The sequence below is a fragment of the Patagioenas fasciata genome, chromosome 5 (assembly GCF_037038585.1).
Source record: "Patagioenas fasciata isolate bPatFas1 chromosome 5, bPatFas1.hap1, whole genome shotgun sequence".
In the NCBI taxonomy this organism is placed as follows: domain Eukaryota; kingdom Metazoa; phylum Chordata; class Aves; order Columbiformes; family Columbidae; genus Patagioenas; species Patagioenas fasciata.
This window is the reverse complement of record NC_092524.1, coordinates 71,479,577-71,495,447: the sequence shown is the minus strand read 5'-3', so window position 1 is coordinate 71,495,447 and position 15,871 is coordinate 71,479,577. Positions and strand designations below refer to the sequence as shown.

The 15,871-nt window shown below is 47.6% G+C and overlaps 1 long non-coding RNA gene across 10 annotated transcripts; it reads right to left on the bottom strand.

Moving 5' to 3' along the window:
- Positions 1-219: 219 nt before the first annotated feature.
- LOC136102834 (uncharacterized) lies at positions 220-15,506 on the bottom strand. Of its 10 annotated transcripts, none has more exons than XR_011739500.1 (6): positions 14,714-15,506; positions 11,242-13,099; positions 9,594-10,194; positions 5,130-8,206; positions 754-918; positions 220-347 (listed from the first exon to the last, which is right to left on the bottom strand). It is a non-coding gene; the product is annotated as an uncharacterized lncRNA (long non-coding RNA). The 10 variants fall into 10 exon arrangements; XR_011739501.1 differs by lacking the exons at positions 220-347; positions 754-918 and adding an exon at positions 2,369-2,645 and having other exon boundaries at positions 5,130-5,293; positions 6,268-8,206; XR_011739503.1 differs by lacking the exons at positions 220-347; positions 754-918 and adding an exon at positions 2,369-2,645 and having other exon boundaries at positions 5,130-5,290; positions 6,268-8,206.
- Positions 15,507-15,871: the final 365 nt, after the last annotated feature.

Below are 15,871 nucleotides of genomic sequence, written 5' to 3'. Positions count from 1 at the left end.
CCCTTCCAGGATGCTTCTCCCCCACCTAAATCCCTCACTGTTCACCGCCCCCCCAGAAAAAAAAAAAAAAAGAAAAAGAAAAGAGGGGAGCCTGAGGGTTTGTTTAATTGCCTTTTGTAACATAAAAAGGGCTTTTTAGCAACAGCAATGATGCCACTCCCGGGGGCCAGAGCTGGCTCCCCCCGGGCTGCAGTACCGGCTGCGGCCACGGGGCGGCAGCAGCAACGACACCGGGCGGCACCGGCGCTGCGGGTTCCGCTCGGGCGCGCGGCGGCGGCTCCTTCCCCAGCGGCAGCGCCGCCCGGACCCCGCGGCGCCCATGGCCGGGCCGGGCGGGCGGCAGCGAGCTGCACAGAAAGGAGAACAACTGCAAACCACGAATTCCCAGGGAACACAACTGCCGTGGGGCTGGGCTGCAGAGAAGCGGGCGGGTGGGGAGACAATGAGCGGCGTGGAGTGGTGCAGGCGCCCCGGGGGTCCGCAGGCAGAGGGGCTAGCGGGGGAGCAGCGCGGGATGGGGGGGCTGGCGGGGAGAGAGGAGGGAGTGGGGACACGAGAGCGGATGGCAAAGGCTGGGGGGGCGTCTCACGTGGAAAAAAACCCACGCAGGACACGTTTGGAGAGAAACCGTTTGGGGAAGGGCAAAGATACGAGGAAGGCTGTGCAAGTAGAAAGGTGCACGGGGGGACGGCACGTCTGCGGGGGTGACCTGCACCGGGGGGGTCCACCTGGGACCACCTGCAGCAGACTCACCTGGGACCGGATCATCCCCGGCAATGCCCCTGCAACTGCTGGCATTTCACTCCGTATTTGCCCCAACTGGGAGCGGAGGGGTGGGCAGCGTGGTTTTCTTGACCATCATAATAATTTATTTTTCTTTTCCAAAAATATCTAATTTTGAGGAGTTTTGGCACTTTTCTACAAGACAAAATTTGGTGATTATTGCTTTTGTTTTAGTGCATGAAAATGTGCTTTAGTTTGCTTTCCAGCTGCACACATCCAGGAAGATTTTGCTTTCCCAGTAACTCCATTACAATACAATTGCATTGTGTTGCAATAGGACCCTCCCCCCTCACTAGCATTGCAGTTTTGTAATACCCGGGTCTGTTTTATCTTTATCTCAGTGTTTCAAACCAGGTTAACGGGGATGGCACGTTCAGGCAGGGGTCACTAATGAAGACAAGCCCTAAATTCTTGAATCCTACCAATTCAATGTAAGGACGTGGCTGCCAAGCGAGTATCGTCTGCTTTCTCCAGACACCGTCTCAGGCCATAAGCTGGCTGGGGTGCAGGCTTAACCCTGCAGGACCAGAGCTTCTCATATCCCAACACCGTCCTCCAGGCTCCTGAGGAAAGCTGCTCCAGGCAGTGTCCAGGGGCACCCTGCCGCCAGCGCTCCTCTCCATGGCCCGGCTGCCCATCCCAGCGCGTACCACTTCCCTACCGTCTGCCCCGGGGGGACAGCACTCCGAAACCTGATAATTGCTGGAATATGTAGCCAAAATAATGGGAAGACTTGTCCTGCAAAGGGAGCTTGTGGAAAGCTGTCGTTTTGACCAAGGATTGGGGAAAACATACTGTCCTCCCTCTCCTACAGCTGAAAATATTTATCCACCCTTGGTAGATACACATTGGATGGCAGTATAAGCCTTTTTTCTCGTGGTAGATTTAACTGAACTGAGCCTCATTGTTCTAATTTAACTGGGGAACCAGTGTTAGAATTTCCAGCTGCTGTAATGCTTGGCGAACCCTGCTTGTCTCACGTCTTTGAAGTTTATCCTTCCTGCAAGTCTCTTTCACTCCTTTATCTCCATCTTTTGAGAGTGACTCAGCCATTGTTTCATTTTAAGTCAGTGCAGTGTCTAATCATCCTACTTTTCCTTTGTTCAACATTTAGGTTTTGAAAGTCAAACAGCACAGGGCAGGCTTGTGATCACTGCACTGTCAGACTGTTCATATCCGTACACAGGACAGCTGGCTGTTACTGCTACAAACCCACTGGAGTTCTACAAAATAAACGTAAGAGCCAGGAGAGATCAGGGAGGTGAGGAAAAGATTCTGAACAAGTAGCACACAAGTCTTTAACATAATCTTGTCTGCTACGATACCTCCTCTCTGCTCACGGAGTGCTCTAAAATCTGGAAAAATTCTGAAATCTGGTACAGTTTCTCAACACAAATAAAGAGAAATAGCACTCAGCAAAAACTAACCATACTGCAAAAAGCTGATAAAACCACAAATATTATTAACCTGTTCTTTTCAGAAAGATCCACAGTATTCTAGATACCAGGCAAAGAACAAAAAAAAATCATGGTGTGGCCCCTGAAGCGATCGCAGAGTGAATTCTATGGAGAGGCAGTAAGGACATATAGCAGGCATAAGGCATGTGAAGTTGTTATGGAAAGACTTGTATTTAGAGACTTTAAACATGGCACACATCAGCTCAATGGGCTAGACACAACAGCTTTGCCCTTGTGAGTCCAAGTTCAGATTTATATCCATTAAGATGTAGCATTTAGCAGAGAGAGCCTGCTCGCAGTGTGACCCAGGAAGGCAGATCTTTGAGACAGCTGAACAGTGAAAGCAGATGAACAAAAACCACACTGTTTAAACCTTCGGCAACGATCCAGAGAACACAGAGTGCCCTGGGAAAGATAAACACAAAAATCGCGTTCAAATACCAAGGGAGGAGGATGCCCCTTGAAATGAGGCATGGAAAGGTGGAACCTGAAACAAAGCAGTGAGGGACCAGGAGCCTGCCAGCCTTTCTGGTCCTTGTCCGGTGCTGCTGAGTCAGCTGCTGAGCCTCCCATCCCGAGGGACTGCAGGGACATCTGGGGGAAGGATCTGTGTGGGATCAGGGGAAATCAGCCCAGATCTGGCAGCCCGATAAAGGCTGCTGCTGCCGCATGTCCTGGTCCAGCCAGCAGCAAGGCTGAGGGCACATTTCCAATAGGCACAGACAAACACACGTATTTGACACATATGCACGGCTGGCCGCACGGCGCTACGCTGGCAGGTGAGAGCGCTCATGTCACACAAACAGCACCAAGGGTCACATCCTTGTCCCCCTCTGGCTAATCAGCATGAGGATCTTTCAGCAGAAACCGCTCTGTTTCGCACACACGCTGTATTCTGTACATACACACACATGTGCAGTGCAGATCCTTCCAGCAGCCGGGCTCAGGCTGCCCAGGACCTGCCCCTGGAGCCCAGTCTCCCCAGTTGCTGGTGCCAGGCTGTGTTCATATACGCAGGCGCGTCGCGAGAAGAGCCAGAGGCCACGAATGCATTGCAAAGAGCAAGGTTTATGTTAGTTCCCTCTCTTCTGGGGGATTTCCAAAGCCACACCTGAGCTCCCAGCAGAGGTGACGCCGGCGGGGACGCAGGCGCTGGTCAGTTCAGCCCTGCTGGGAGATCACCGGGCCCGCTGAGCTCGCCTGTATTTCAAGGCTTCAGGCAGGTGCAGCCTCCCGCTCTTTCTCACAACAAAGCAGGAATCTCAGCCATAGTGATAAGGTGCCTGGAGTTTCTCACAGGCCTGTGCTATCTAACGCAGAGGTTCTACTCTTCAAGCACATAAGGTCAGTGAAACAATTAGTGTGATGTATGTGCTTTTTCTACAGACAGGTGCAAGTCACTTGAGCATATTTACATTTAACTAATCTCCTGCCAGTCTTGCGCTACATTCCCATACACAGGGCACGTGAGCCCCGAGGCTGCAGCTCCAGCTGCTGCTACACATCATCTCGCCCCATCTCACACACACATGCACCCCATCTCACACACGCACATCAATCACACACAGCTGGCCAGATGTGTCTCTGGCTGCCAGCTCATCCAGGTGCCTCCCCAGACCCATGTGCCCTGGAGTGCTTTGCTCTCAGTTACTCTTCGCAGAATGCTGGCAAGGCACAGTCTTGTCCTTCGCTTTAGAAATATGGTCTCACCTTCGAGCTAATACTACATATAAACTTCCTTACACCTAAACTGAGGTCTTCTGCCAGTATTCTGATTCATGTCCACATTAGAAAAATCATATTACTCCATGACAAAAACCGTTCTTGTTGTTATTACTATAACTGCTATCATTCATTCTGGAAAGGAAACCAGGCAACTCAGTTCATGCAAATAGTTCCAGTGACGTCAGTTAGGAAATGACAGAAAATCACAGCAGCTGTCCCCGGCTGTCAGCTATTTCTTTATAAATAGTAATCTTTCTGTGGTACCTTAAGGACTTTTCTAGCTGCCTGAAGAGTGTGGATTACAGTAGTCAAGACTTTTGTCATATCTTTCCCTTTGCAAATTCCTCAAGTCACCACGCACTTCACCTCTGGGAAGCAGAGGCAAACAAACATGTGGTGGAAATCAATAGCTACTTAACCCAACATGATAAAAGAAGGCTATCCAGCTCTTCTCCTGGTACTTTATTAAACAATAAAATGTTTGTTTGTCTTCAGCAGCCCCACTAGGCAGAGCTGGAGCCAAGCGGGGTCCAGCCGGGCAGGGGTGCTCCCCTCCATCTGCACCAGGCACAGCCTGGGACCCACAGACACTCACAACATTCCTCTAAAAAAGGAGGAGCTCTCACAGGGGTAACGTCACAATAAGGCCAGTGAGACAGGTAGGTTCTGCATGGTTGAAATAAGTGAATGAGACACATAATCTACCTTAGTTTCTCCTTTGACAGCTTATCACCAAAAATAACTGACCCAGGGAAAGAGACTGACAAACAGTCTGACGAGACACCATGTTATTTTGCCAAATACCATCCGTGACTTTGGGTCCAGCAGAGTCCTGTTTGCAGAATCCTCTCCTTTTACGTTCTTGTACCGCACAGTAAAGCAGTGAGGAGGCTGCACTCCTCGAGCGGCTCGGCAGAGCCGGGCTGGCACCCCCTGCCCCTGTGCTAACAGTGTTTAGTCCGAGCTCAGCAGAGCCTGCGCTGCTGGGCCCAGCAGGGTGCGCGGGCGGCGCGGGCTGGCCTGTGCGCGGGACGCGGTCCGGACGTGCCCTCTGCGAGACGAAGGGGCTGTCTGCACCGTTCTGATAACACCAGATCAAATGACCCACCTGTCACCAGGCAAACCTTGGTCTCAGCTTGGGCTAAAAGCGGTTATCAGGTTTACCTCGTCTGAATCATGTGGGAGATTCTGGATTCAGGACCACGGGTGCCATGATGCTGTTGACGTGTGTGGGAGAGTGCAGGGACGCTGGTGTCCCCAGGGCCTGCGCGCACGCCCCACCGGCCCTCACGAGCAGGGTCAGTCTCAGTCGGCTTGGAGCTGTGCTGCTAATAATAACAAAATAAAGTAGAAAAAAAAGTTTAATCCCTGTATAGTCAGTAATGTACATCTAAATGTAGATCTCCTTTTATATTTTCAATATTACAATAATTCACAGATGCAACAGCCTGTAGATGGATCCCACTCTTGAGTTTAATTCAGACTTTTAAATAATGCTGCCTAATAAAAAGAATACTAAAGACTTTAATTCTGAAGTAAAAAAAATAATTAATCTTTTACTAAACCATATGATGCTCCTGAAGTTAAAAAACACATTTAAAGTTTTTTTCATTGCCATGTTTAATCCTAAATTTCAAAGACATTGGTATAATGACTCATACCTACTTGCAACATCCAGCATTATTCCCAGAAAGACTAATTAGATGTAAAAGATTAAATTACCTCTCAGGAGACAGTTTGTTATTAAACAAGTAGTCACATGGAAATTACTGACTTAACATGTCATGTTTAAGGGCCTCTTGAGGGAGTGTAACTGTTTGTTTATGTTTTCGTACAATTTCTTCAGCTAAGCCGTTTTCTTTTTAGGGAAAGGTGGAAGTTGGAAGTGGCCCTGTCACAGCTCCCCTGGCTCCTGGCAACGACCACCCCAAGTCACCTGCAGGGTGCTGGTTTCTCAGGAGCTTTGCTGTGGTTTGGCCTCAGCCATGGAAAATAACTCACTTGACCGTCTACTGTCATGCCAGTGAACGCTGCACAAAGTCATTAAATAAAACGTGCCTGACCCAGTCAAGGAAACGTGTTGATTCATTTCTGAGCTCACTCGTGTGGGTGGGTTGTGTCCCTACAGCCAGGGACGGGGTTCCGGAGGCACCTGCCACCCCCAGACGTGTCCCCGCGCCCGCCGCGCCGGGCAGCGCAGGCACAGCGCGTCCTGTCCGTAACTCCGGTGGCCGCCGCCAACGAGGGCCTTACCACACCATGTGAGAAAGGCGGATTCCTGAAACGGATGTAGGGAACTCACCTGGGTCTGACCGGGGTGTTGACTCAGCCAAGTAAAATTACAGCCAGCCGTTGTCCTCATGTGCGTACAGAAGATATATCAACTCCTCATTCATTTCATCAAAACGCAAGTTTACCCCTCAAAAAATAGGAAGCCACAAAGCTTTTGTAAAAGTAACTGAATAAACCAAGCTGAATATTTTCTCCTTAGAAAAATAGTCACAGAAATCAAATTACAGAAAACCCTGTCATGAAATCCCTAGGGTTAAATTTTCCAAATTGTCACAGCCGCTACGCTCACACGGCATTTCCATTCTGCTCCAATGAGCAACGTCTTATTTTCTGCTCGTTGTTACACTGCAGAGTTTTAGCACCAATGTGTCTTCAGTAGCTTGTGATGCTTTCAGGTATGCACTGACAAAGTCACAGGTCTGGTAAGTGTGAGGTTTTCATGTACTTCCTAGGCTATAAGGTATAAAGCATTTATGTCCCATTAAGAAAAATACATCAGGACTCTTCCTCACACCCCCTTCTATCTCTGTCTCTAATTTTTATATGCTGTAGATAATTTAAAATTAGAAAGTTAAAGGAAGAGATAGATATTGAGATAGATATTGAAACAGAGAGAGGAAGAGAGAGAGAAACAGAAAGCAACATGAGGAGGTTTCCTGATCTTTTCCTAATGATATGCAAAAAGCAAAATATTCATTATATATATTTACATGCATATAAAATGAACACTACATGTATATATTACATATTTATGTAATATTATATATTATATATAATGTATATTTTCCCTTCCATATATAAAAAATATATCCTCTGTGCAGAATGTATGTGTGTGTATTTTTTTGATTAGGAGTCATCTATAGAAATCTTGTACATTCAAAGGTATTTTTGCTGTAAAGGAAAGAAAAAGGCAATCCTTCTGCATAATCTGACTAGCAATAGCCTAGTAAAGCAGCCTCTATTCCCAGCCTTTATTCCCAACCTTGCTTCTCTGCATGCCTGGAAAACACATTTTACATAACATTTAAAATATAGGACATTTACGACAAATTGCATTAATCTCAAGCTGCTTAAAATGCAATTTCAGTGGCATAACTTAACATTTGCGGCACTACAAGTGACAAAATTTCATGTGCTATTAATTCCTTAGCGTTCTCCATGCCACACGTTTGCAGTATTGATACATGGAAACCACTGAGAAGACTGTTAAATGTAATGGTGGAAAGGGAATTCAGTGGGCCTGGCAAACAACTCTAAAGATTCCAAATTGTTCAATGAATTAGGAAAATACACATGTAAGCAGAGTATAAAACAAGAGTACATTTTTTTCCTTATTTATTGGCTTAGAATCTTTTAAACTTTTTTTGGATGAAAATCACTAAAATTTACTGCAATTTATTGTATGACGATACCAACAGCCTTCTACCTGGATACAGAGATAAAGCTCTATAGTACAGGCTGAAAACCTCCACAGGTTACATTATAAACTAACGCTGATGGTTTCCCACACCCATCCCCAGTATTCAGGATGACTGACTTATAGTCAGAAGCAAAGGAACTTCAAATGAAAAATTAAAAGTAATAAAAGTGATAAAATAGCAGAAAGTCTGACTGTCCTCAACCATGTAGAATAAAACAAGTGCTATCAGTGGGAAAATGCAAAAAATACCACAAAAGCTTGCACATTTATTTCAGAGGTCCCTTTTGTTCACAGAAGGTTATTAATAAGATCCGCGCCTGCGCAGAGGCAGCGGAACGTGCAGCAGGGAGAACTGACGATAACCAAGGAAATGTTCCCAGAACTGCTTTCGCTGTTGCCACAGCTGTGAACTTCAGTTCCTGTGTGTTCAAAGGCTTTTTCTCTCTGGCTGATTGGTTTTTCCAGACTGCCTCACTGTTCTGTATTTTAGCTCCAGAGCCCTTTTCTGATCTCTGAGGTATTTGCTCCCCTATAAAGGAACAAAAAATGCCTGTTATTTATTATTGGTGTGCAAGCAAATCTGTATTTTGGTATCTTCTTTACTTTCTTTTTCCTCCAGCTGTTTGGTTGCAGGTGACTGTTAGATAGGCTGTAGTTGTGTTCTTTCACACATTGGAGGATTTTGAACTAGTCTAACCTGTTACCTACTGTTCAGCCCTGCAGACCACAGGCTTGCAGCTATCAACCAGCATGTTTTTAAGAGTAAAATCATAGAATCATGAAATAATTTAGTTTGGAGAAGACCATTAAGATCATCAAGTCCGACTTTTAACCCAGCACTGTCAAGTCCACCACTAACCCATGTCCCTACAAGCTATTGCCTACATGGCTTTTCAGCCCCCCAGGGATGGTGACTCCACTGCTCTGGGCAGCAGGTTCCAACACCTGACAACCTTTTTTGGGTGAAGAAATTTGTCCAAAAATCCAGTCTATGCCTCCCCTGGCACAACTTGAGGCTATTTCCTCTTGTTCTGTCACTTTTTACTTCAGAAAAGTGAATGTATGACTAGATACATTAAAACAGTTATATTGGCTCATTCATGCAGAAGTGACAGTTTGCATGTCTGTCGCTTTCAGCTGACCAGGAGGACTTGCAGAATGTGTGTGTGGATGTGAGCTAGAATTCACGAAGCACCTTTAAGTGTCGAAGGTGCTGTTCCTCAGAGCTGTGTGAAATGGAACAAGACATTTCACCCCCCCTGATTTTGCTAAGTGCCTTTGTTTTTCCAGTGAAATCACTGCAAAATGTCTGAGGGAGTTACCGATCACACTCGAGGTAACGGCCAGCGCCTTCCCCCCGGCTCTGCGCAGACAGCGCTGAGCAGCGGCCCCTTCTCCGGGGCGTCCCCTCCCACCAGCGCGGGTGACACGGCCCCACGTCCCCTCCCGGCCAGCGCCGGTGACACGGCCCCACGTCCCCTCCCCGCCAGCGCGGGTGACACGGTCCCGCGTCCCCTCCCCGGCAGCGCAGGTGACACGGTCCCGCGTCCCCTCCCCGGCAGCGCCGGTGACACGGTCCCGCGTCCCCTCCCCGGCAGCGCCGGTGACACGGCCCCGCGTCCCCTCCCCGGCAGCGCCGGTGACACGGCCCCGCGTCCCCTCCCCGGCAGCGCCGGTGACACGGCCCCGCGTCCCCTCCCGGCCAGCGCCGGTGACACGGTCCCGCGTCCCCTCCCCGGCAGCGCCGGTGACACGGCCCCGCGTCCCCTCCCGGCCAGCGCCGGTGACACGGTCCCACGTCCCCTCCCCGCCAGCGCAGGTGACACGGCCCCGCGTCCCCTCCCCGGCAGCGCCGGTGACACGGCCCCGCGTCCGCTCCCCGCCAGCGCGCGTTCCCGGGGGCTCTGACAGCAAACCTGGGCCTGCGCTGGGGCAAGCAGCTCCTGTTTGGCTCTCCCGGGATCCACACGTTACAGCCTTCACGGGTGGCACTGCGTCTTCCTGGTTTAACAAAATAGGGATAAGACTGGGTATTTTTTAACAAGCTAAATATATTATTTGACTTATTGGAACAGTTATATTGGCACTTTTACATGACAGTTTTACTGTAATCTCAATAAGTGTCGTTTTGACATAATTGCTACCCAAGTCATATAGGATAGTTACAGATAGTTACAAAAAAGCATTAATGAAGAGACTTTATACAGCCTTTTGAGGGATTTCTCTTTCAGACATTGCAGGCTCACCAGAGCTAAGCTAATTAAATGTCAACCTTAATAGGGGAAATATTTTTAATCAGTTGCTTTGATACTAGTAAATGCTACGATGATTCCTCTTTTTGACCCTGAAGAAAAATTAGTTAACAAACCAGTTAGCGAGTCAGAGGTGTGAAGCTCTGGTAACAGGATTTGTGTTTTTGCTAACATTTCATGAACCTGGGTGTGTACAGATGGCTTCTAGAGCCGCCTCAGATTTCTCATCGTTCTCTTCACCTTCATCTTGAAAATCAGGATGAGACTGAAATACGGAAAACAACTGAGTTAAGTAACATTGAGGTAGATATTCTTAACACATAAATGGTAACACCCACTTCACGGAGCACAGAAGCAACAAAACCTGCATAATGAAACTGATTGCTCACAGTATCACCACATTCAGATTTCGGCAACACCTTAATTTACTCCCGAGCATGAGAAATTGGGCAAGATTTTCACTGATTCACAGTAGCAGAAGGAGTAAGTTAGTATCACTGCTGTGTGTGCACATGTGGATGCATGTACATACACGCAAGTGTGTGTACACACACTCCCTCTGCAACAACAATCTAACCAAGCATTTGGTTTTGCCAGGCCACTCTCAACCTGCAGAGTACAGGAAAAAAAATCAGGAATCATAATACTCTGATTTCAGATAGAGAATATTTGAGGAACACGGAGGAAGCGTGTGCCCTTTGCAATTTACCAGAGGAGACCCGGCCGGGTGAGGCACTGAGCCTGCCTCAGTGGTGTGGGAGCATTCCAAGGGCATCCCAGGTGTTTAATGATTTCCATTCAAGCTCTCTTTAAAAGTGTGTCTTTTCCACCTGAGAAATCTCCTCCCAATCTGCTTTAATGCCCAGAAACATTGGGAACCCTTCTTTTGGTTGTCTGTTTCCAAATGTTCATTTGAGAAGTCTGCATCCCATCCAGAGGCTGACTGTATGCCTCATTTCATGGGGAGTACATTTTGCCATGAGCAGGGCTGTTTTCCCAGGCTGGGAGCAGTCTTGACTTGTCTAACCCTGCATAGGGGCTTAAATGGTCTGCGAACAGCCCAGCCTCCTGTAACAGGGTTAGCACAACAGCAGCTGCACCTCCAGAGCCCCTTGAGTGCATCTCCCTGTGCTGAATTTGTGCAGAGGGGCCGGTTTTCTATGGACTCGCCCTGGGCATGCCGGGGAGCCCCAGCACTGCTTTCCAAGGCAGGCAGCCCAGCCTCCAGCACGGCGGAGCCACCAAGGCTGGTGTGCTGGGCAGGAGCACCAGGAGCAAGGGGACAGCAGCTCCCGCACCCACCAGCGCTCACCTGCAGGGTCTGCCCAGCCACGTGTGCTCTCCTGAGACCCTCTGTCACCACAGCAGGCACCACAGGAGACAGAGCCCTTTCTCTGCCACGGAGACATCCTCTTCCACATGCTTTATTAATCAATTTCAATCACATCGTCATCCACTTAACCTGGGACTGATTAAAGGAGCAACTGTCACTTGAGTGAAGCTGAGTGTTTTGACAGGGCATGTTTGTTTGTGTGTATGGATGCTGGAAGTATATAAACAATCCAGTCCTGACAAACATGGAATGGACAACACAGCATATTTCAGGTGTCAAACAATATTACTGGGTGAAAGATAATAGTGTGAGTGAGGTTTGTGGAACTGGCAAACACAAATTACTTCTGCAAAGTTTGTGATTTTCATCAGCTTTATCCTACTCTTCCAGCACCTCACATAAATCTCACTGAAGTGTGAGAGACATTTGGGGGATCAGATGACATTACATGAAAATGACACAAACTACAGAGAGAACAAACGTTTTTCTATCTATCTATCTATCTATCTATCTATCTATCTATCTATCTATCTATCTATCAATCATCTATCTGTCAATGACCTTGGGAAAGATCAAGTGCAGATAAATAACGTTCAGCTCAGCCAGGCAACTGACTCCATCATCACTTCTATTGGAGAAATATGAATTCCAGGAGATAATGCAGTTTGGAATAATCTCGCTCGATGCACTGTGATGTCGAGGTGGATGGTTACTAACAGGAGCAGGGTCCAGCCTGTTTCCTCTGCCATCTGCTGTCTCTGTTCCACCTGCTGGGAGCTGCTGGTGGCCACCATGCTTTTGAAGCTATCTGTCCTTGGAGAAGAGTGCTCTGCCATCGAGCCTGGCAGTGCCTGTGGTTACTGACTGAGCACTCCTGGGTGGGACTGGCGTCCAAAAGGCTCTGAAATGGCTCCAGGTTTCCATCCAGTGGACCATTCCTACTGTCACGGTTTGGGACGTGGTGGTCAGGGAACTGGTGTACTGTGAAACTGGCCAGCACTCCAGGTGAACATCACTATTACCAACATATTGTTTGTCAACATGTTTCTGCCCTCTAGAAATTTCATTATGGGTGAGGGTAGGAGGGGACAGTCAACCAGGTAATGTCTATTGTACCAGGACAGGCAGCTACTGGGAAAGGGATGCTGGGTTTTGTGTTGGCCTTGGTATGTGGCAAGAGAATGGGGTCTAACGTTGTGAAAATATACCTTATTTTTTTGCCAGGGGAAAAAAAAATCATATTAAGTTCAGGTATTACTAAAGCACATTTTGGGTACAGATTTTTTAAAGTCAATTAAAATGGCTCTAAGAGTGCGGAGAAGTGCTGACATAATGACTTCACAGCAGAACAGAGATACGAAAAGGATAAGTTCCCAGAGGACAGGGAAAAAATAATGGGTGGCACTAGTACTGGTACTCCTGATCTTGCCGTTACAATGAGAGTTCAGCTGGCTTTCACAACAACTTACAGGAGTTATTAGAAACTCACTTTCTACTTCCTGCTTCTCTGTCCATAACCCCTGATCCTCGACGCTGACAAAGCAGAGTGGGGGGGCATCAGTGCTGCCAGGAGGAGCCCTGACCCCGCAGCAATGCCGTGTGGGGTTTCCAGCATGTGCCCTGTCACCGGTGACGTTAACCCCTCACCTCACCATGCTGCGCTTGCCTGTGAGTCCCAGGAGCTGCAGGGCGGCCGGTCTTGCTGAGCACGTCCCGGGGCACCCGCGCCCTGTGGCAGGAGAAGCGGGGTCTGTCCTCCAGCAGCAGGTGGAGCGCGTGGAAGAGCGGTGACTCCACAGGGTGGTTCTGGCCTCTGCCGTCCTGGTGCGTGCTCTAACTGCAGAGGAAGATCAGCTCTAAGTGTCATGTACAGAGATAAACCACCATCCAGCCATGGCAAAGCTCTACGCAACATCGTTTATGTTGTCATTTTAGTTTGGAGGCAACTAAAATCTGCATATATGCACATTTCTGCTAGTACAGAGCTCCCAGAGCCTCGATTTCTGCCCGTACACACTCCAGAGAGGTGAGCCCCAGAGAACCCTGAACCCCGGCAGTCAACACAGCGTCACCCTCTGCCAGTCTGGACCACAGGACTATCTGGGGAGGCGCAAGCACATCCTACTTGCCCAGAAGATGAGGAAGAGGAGGCAGCATCAGCCCTGGTGGGGTTGGAAGGGAGAAGTTCCAGCCCTCTGCCCCCGGGCAGCATGACAAAAACACTGAAATCTCTGGTACATCCATGGCTGTCACACGCCTGTTCTCACACGGGAGGTCTCCCTCATTTCTTTGGTCTAGTTCAGCTTTTGTGAAAGAGGCGTCTGCTCACAGGTATGGAGCCCACGTGCAAAACCGTGAGCCAAAGGCATGCCTGCAGATGGAAGGAGTCTGGCCTCTCTGTCCTTTTTCGTCATAAAGCAATTAGTTATCGTTGTGTCTTATCTTACAAGCATCAAGAACAAAACCTGGATATGTGAGTGTGGAAAGTGCAGTTTGCACGTCATATCTGGATACAGAAATGATGTATTAATTTATAAATATATATGTGTATAAGAGTAGGACTCCACTGAATTTTCCAACCACGCGCCTGGAGAAGGGGTGTTTGTTGTCCCACCGACCCGTGGCAGGTCACAGGGCACCAAGGAGAGCAGGAGCAGTTTTGCTGGCGATGGGCACTGCTCCCCAGCACCACGCGAGGGGGGGGTTAGAATGAGGACACAGGTCACAGTTTGTTCAGGGAACCATCAAGAACAGTGGTGGTCGAGGAATTTCATGGATTCCTCTCCAAACAAACAACAACGTGGTTGCTTTTCCTTAATTAATGTTTGGTGAGAATAATACTATTGCGTAGTGAAAGACAAACAAGCTAACTCAGATTTGAACTTCCAAACCCACGAGCCTATGTACTAAAATTAACACAACCGATGGGATTCCTAAACTGCTTATAATTAGCAGCTGTTGATATTCACAACGATAGAAAAATAAGACCCTGTGACTTACTATATTTTCTTACATACATGCAATGCAAACTATTAATCTGACTGCTCTCTTAGGCATTTATACTTGTCAAGGACTTAGATATGAAATACTGCTGTCACAAAAAGCCTGTTTAAAGGTCAAAGATGGATGTCATATGAATAACAAAATTAAAGGCAAGTTAAAAGTGAACACACTTTTACTTTTGGATACTCCATTCATACTTATAACTCACTTTTCCAGGAAACCATTCACTAGCCACAAGTTTTCTGAATAAGACTTTAATACCAATATATTCCCTTCTCATACATTGCTCATTGTGAAAGCTAATACACTATTGCAATCCAGTCAAGCAGAATACAGTTCAAAGAGTTCAAAAATTAGAAAAACCAAAACCACCAACCAACCAGCCAACAAAAAACTTCAACACCAAGTGCTCGAAGATGTACTCTGAATTTGAAATTGCACTACTCACCTTTTCCTTAGAGATATTTGTTTTCTGGTGACACTCTCCTCTTGTTTCTAAGTCTCCAGCACTGATCTGCCACTTGCAAGAAGAAAAAAGTTGATTGTGACAATCAATAAAGGATAGTTCTCCTTGTCGAAGAGTATGTGCAGAATGCAGAGTTAAACCAAAGAGCCAGAGCTGTTCTCAGAGGCTCCAAATTTTCACATATATCTTCTGAACCTTGAATTCAAATAGCTTCCTATTTGCTCTCATTTCTTTTCTATTTTGTACACCAGAAAAAACAGCGAACAGAATGAAATAAATCCACAGGTTTCTTTCTTTGTGTTTCTTACAACAGTCTTTTAAAATCTGGCTAAAATTTAGGAAATCACACATAAACCTGACTGTCATCTTCCACACGGCTAACTGAAGAAGAGAAACGGAGATGCCCTCCTGATTATAACAGGCGCTACTGCTGTTACGATTTGTTGTAGCACAGACCACCTGTTCCCTGAGTGCTGTGAGAATGTATGGGAAAGAAAGGGAGGTTCCTCATCTCAGACGAGTACAGAAATTGTGCAAAATAAGGCACATGTGGTACCAAAGCGGTTTTGCAGCACGCAGAAATTTAACAGAATGAAAACTGTCTCTAGTAAATCAGCCTCTGGAACGATCCACTGGCTTGCGTGTTCCCACATTTGCACGCAGCTCAGCAGAGCCCTGTTGGCGCCCCTCTCGGCTCTGCCCCGCTGGGCAGCGGCTGCTGCCACGGGGACCCTGCAGGGCGGACGTGGGCTCAGAGCCCCCACACCCGCGGCCCCGTTTCCTCTCACAGCTGCGTCACGTCCAGCGCTCAGTGGGTTCTGGGCTCTGGTAGCAATGGACACTACTGCAGTGCCTGCTTCAAATCGTGTAACACGCTTCTGCTGATAGAAGTGTGTCATTCGTGATGCACGTATGAATTAATCTCCTAAAAAATATGCAAGATTCCTTCATTCATTCATTTTCACACATAAAAAGCGTGACATTTACACTTTGAATAGGAGAGTGGAAGAAGCTGGTCTTTTTTTCCCCTCCCTTTACAGCATTACTGTTATCTTTACAATGTGATTATATGAGCAAGCAATTGAATTACTGAGAGCATCCAGCTCACATTTCCTCTGCTGAAAAGAGCTGCGAAATCTT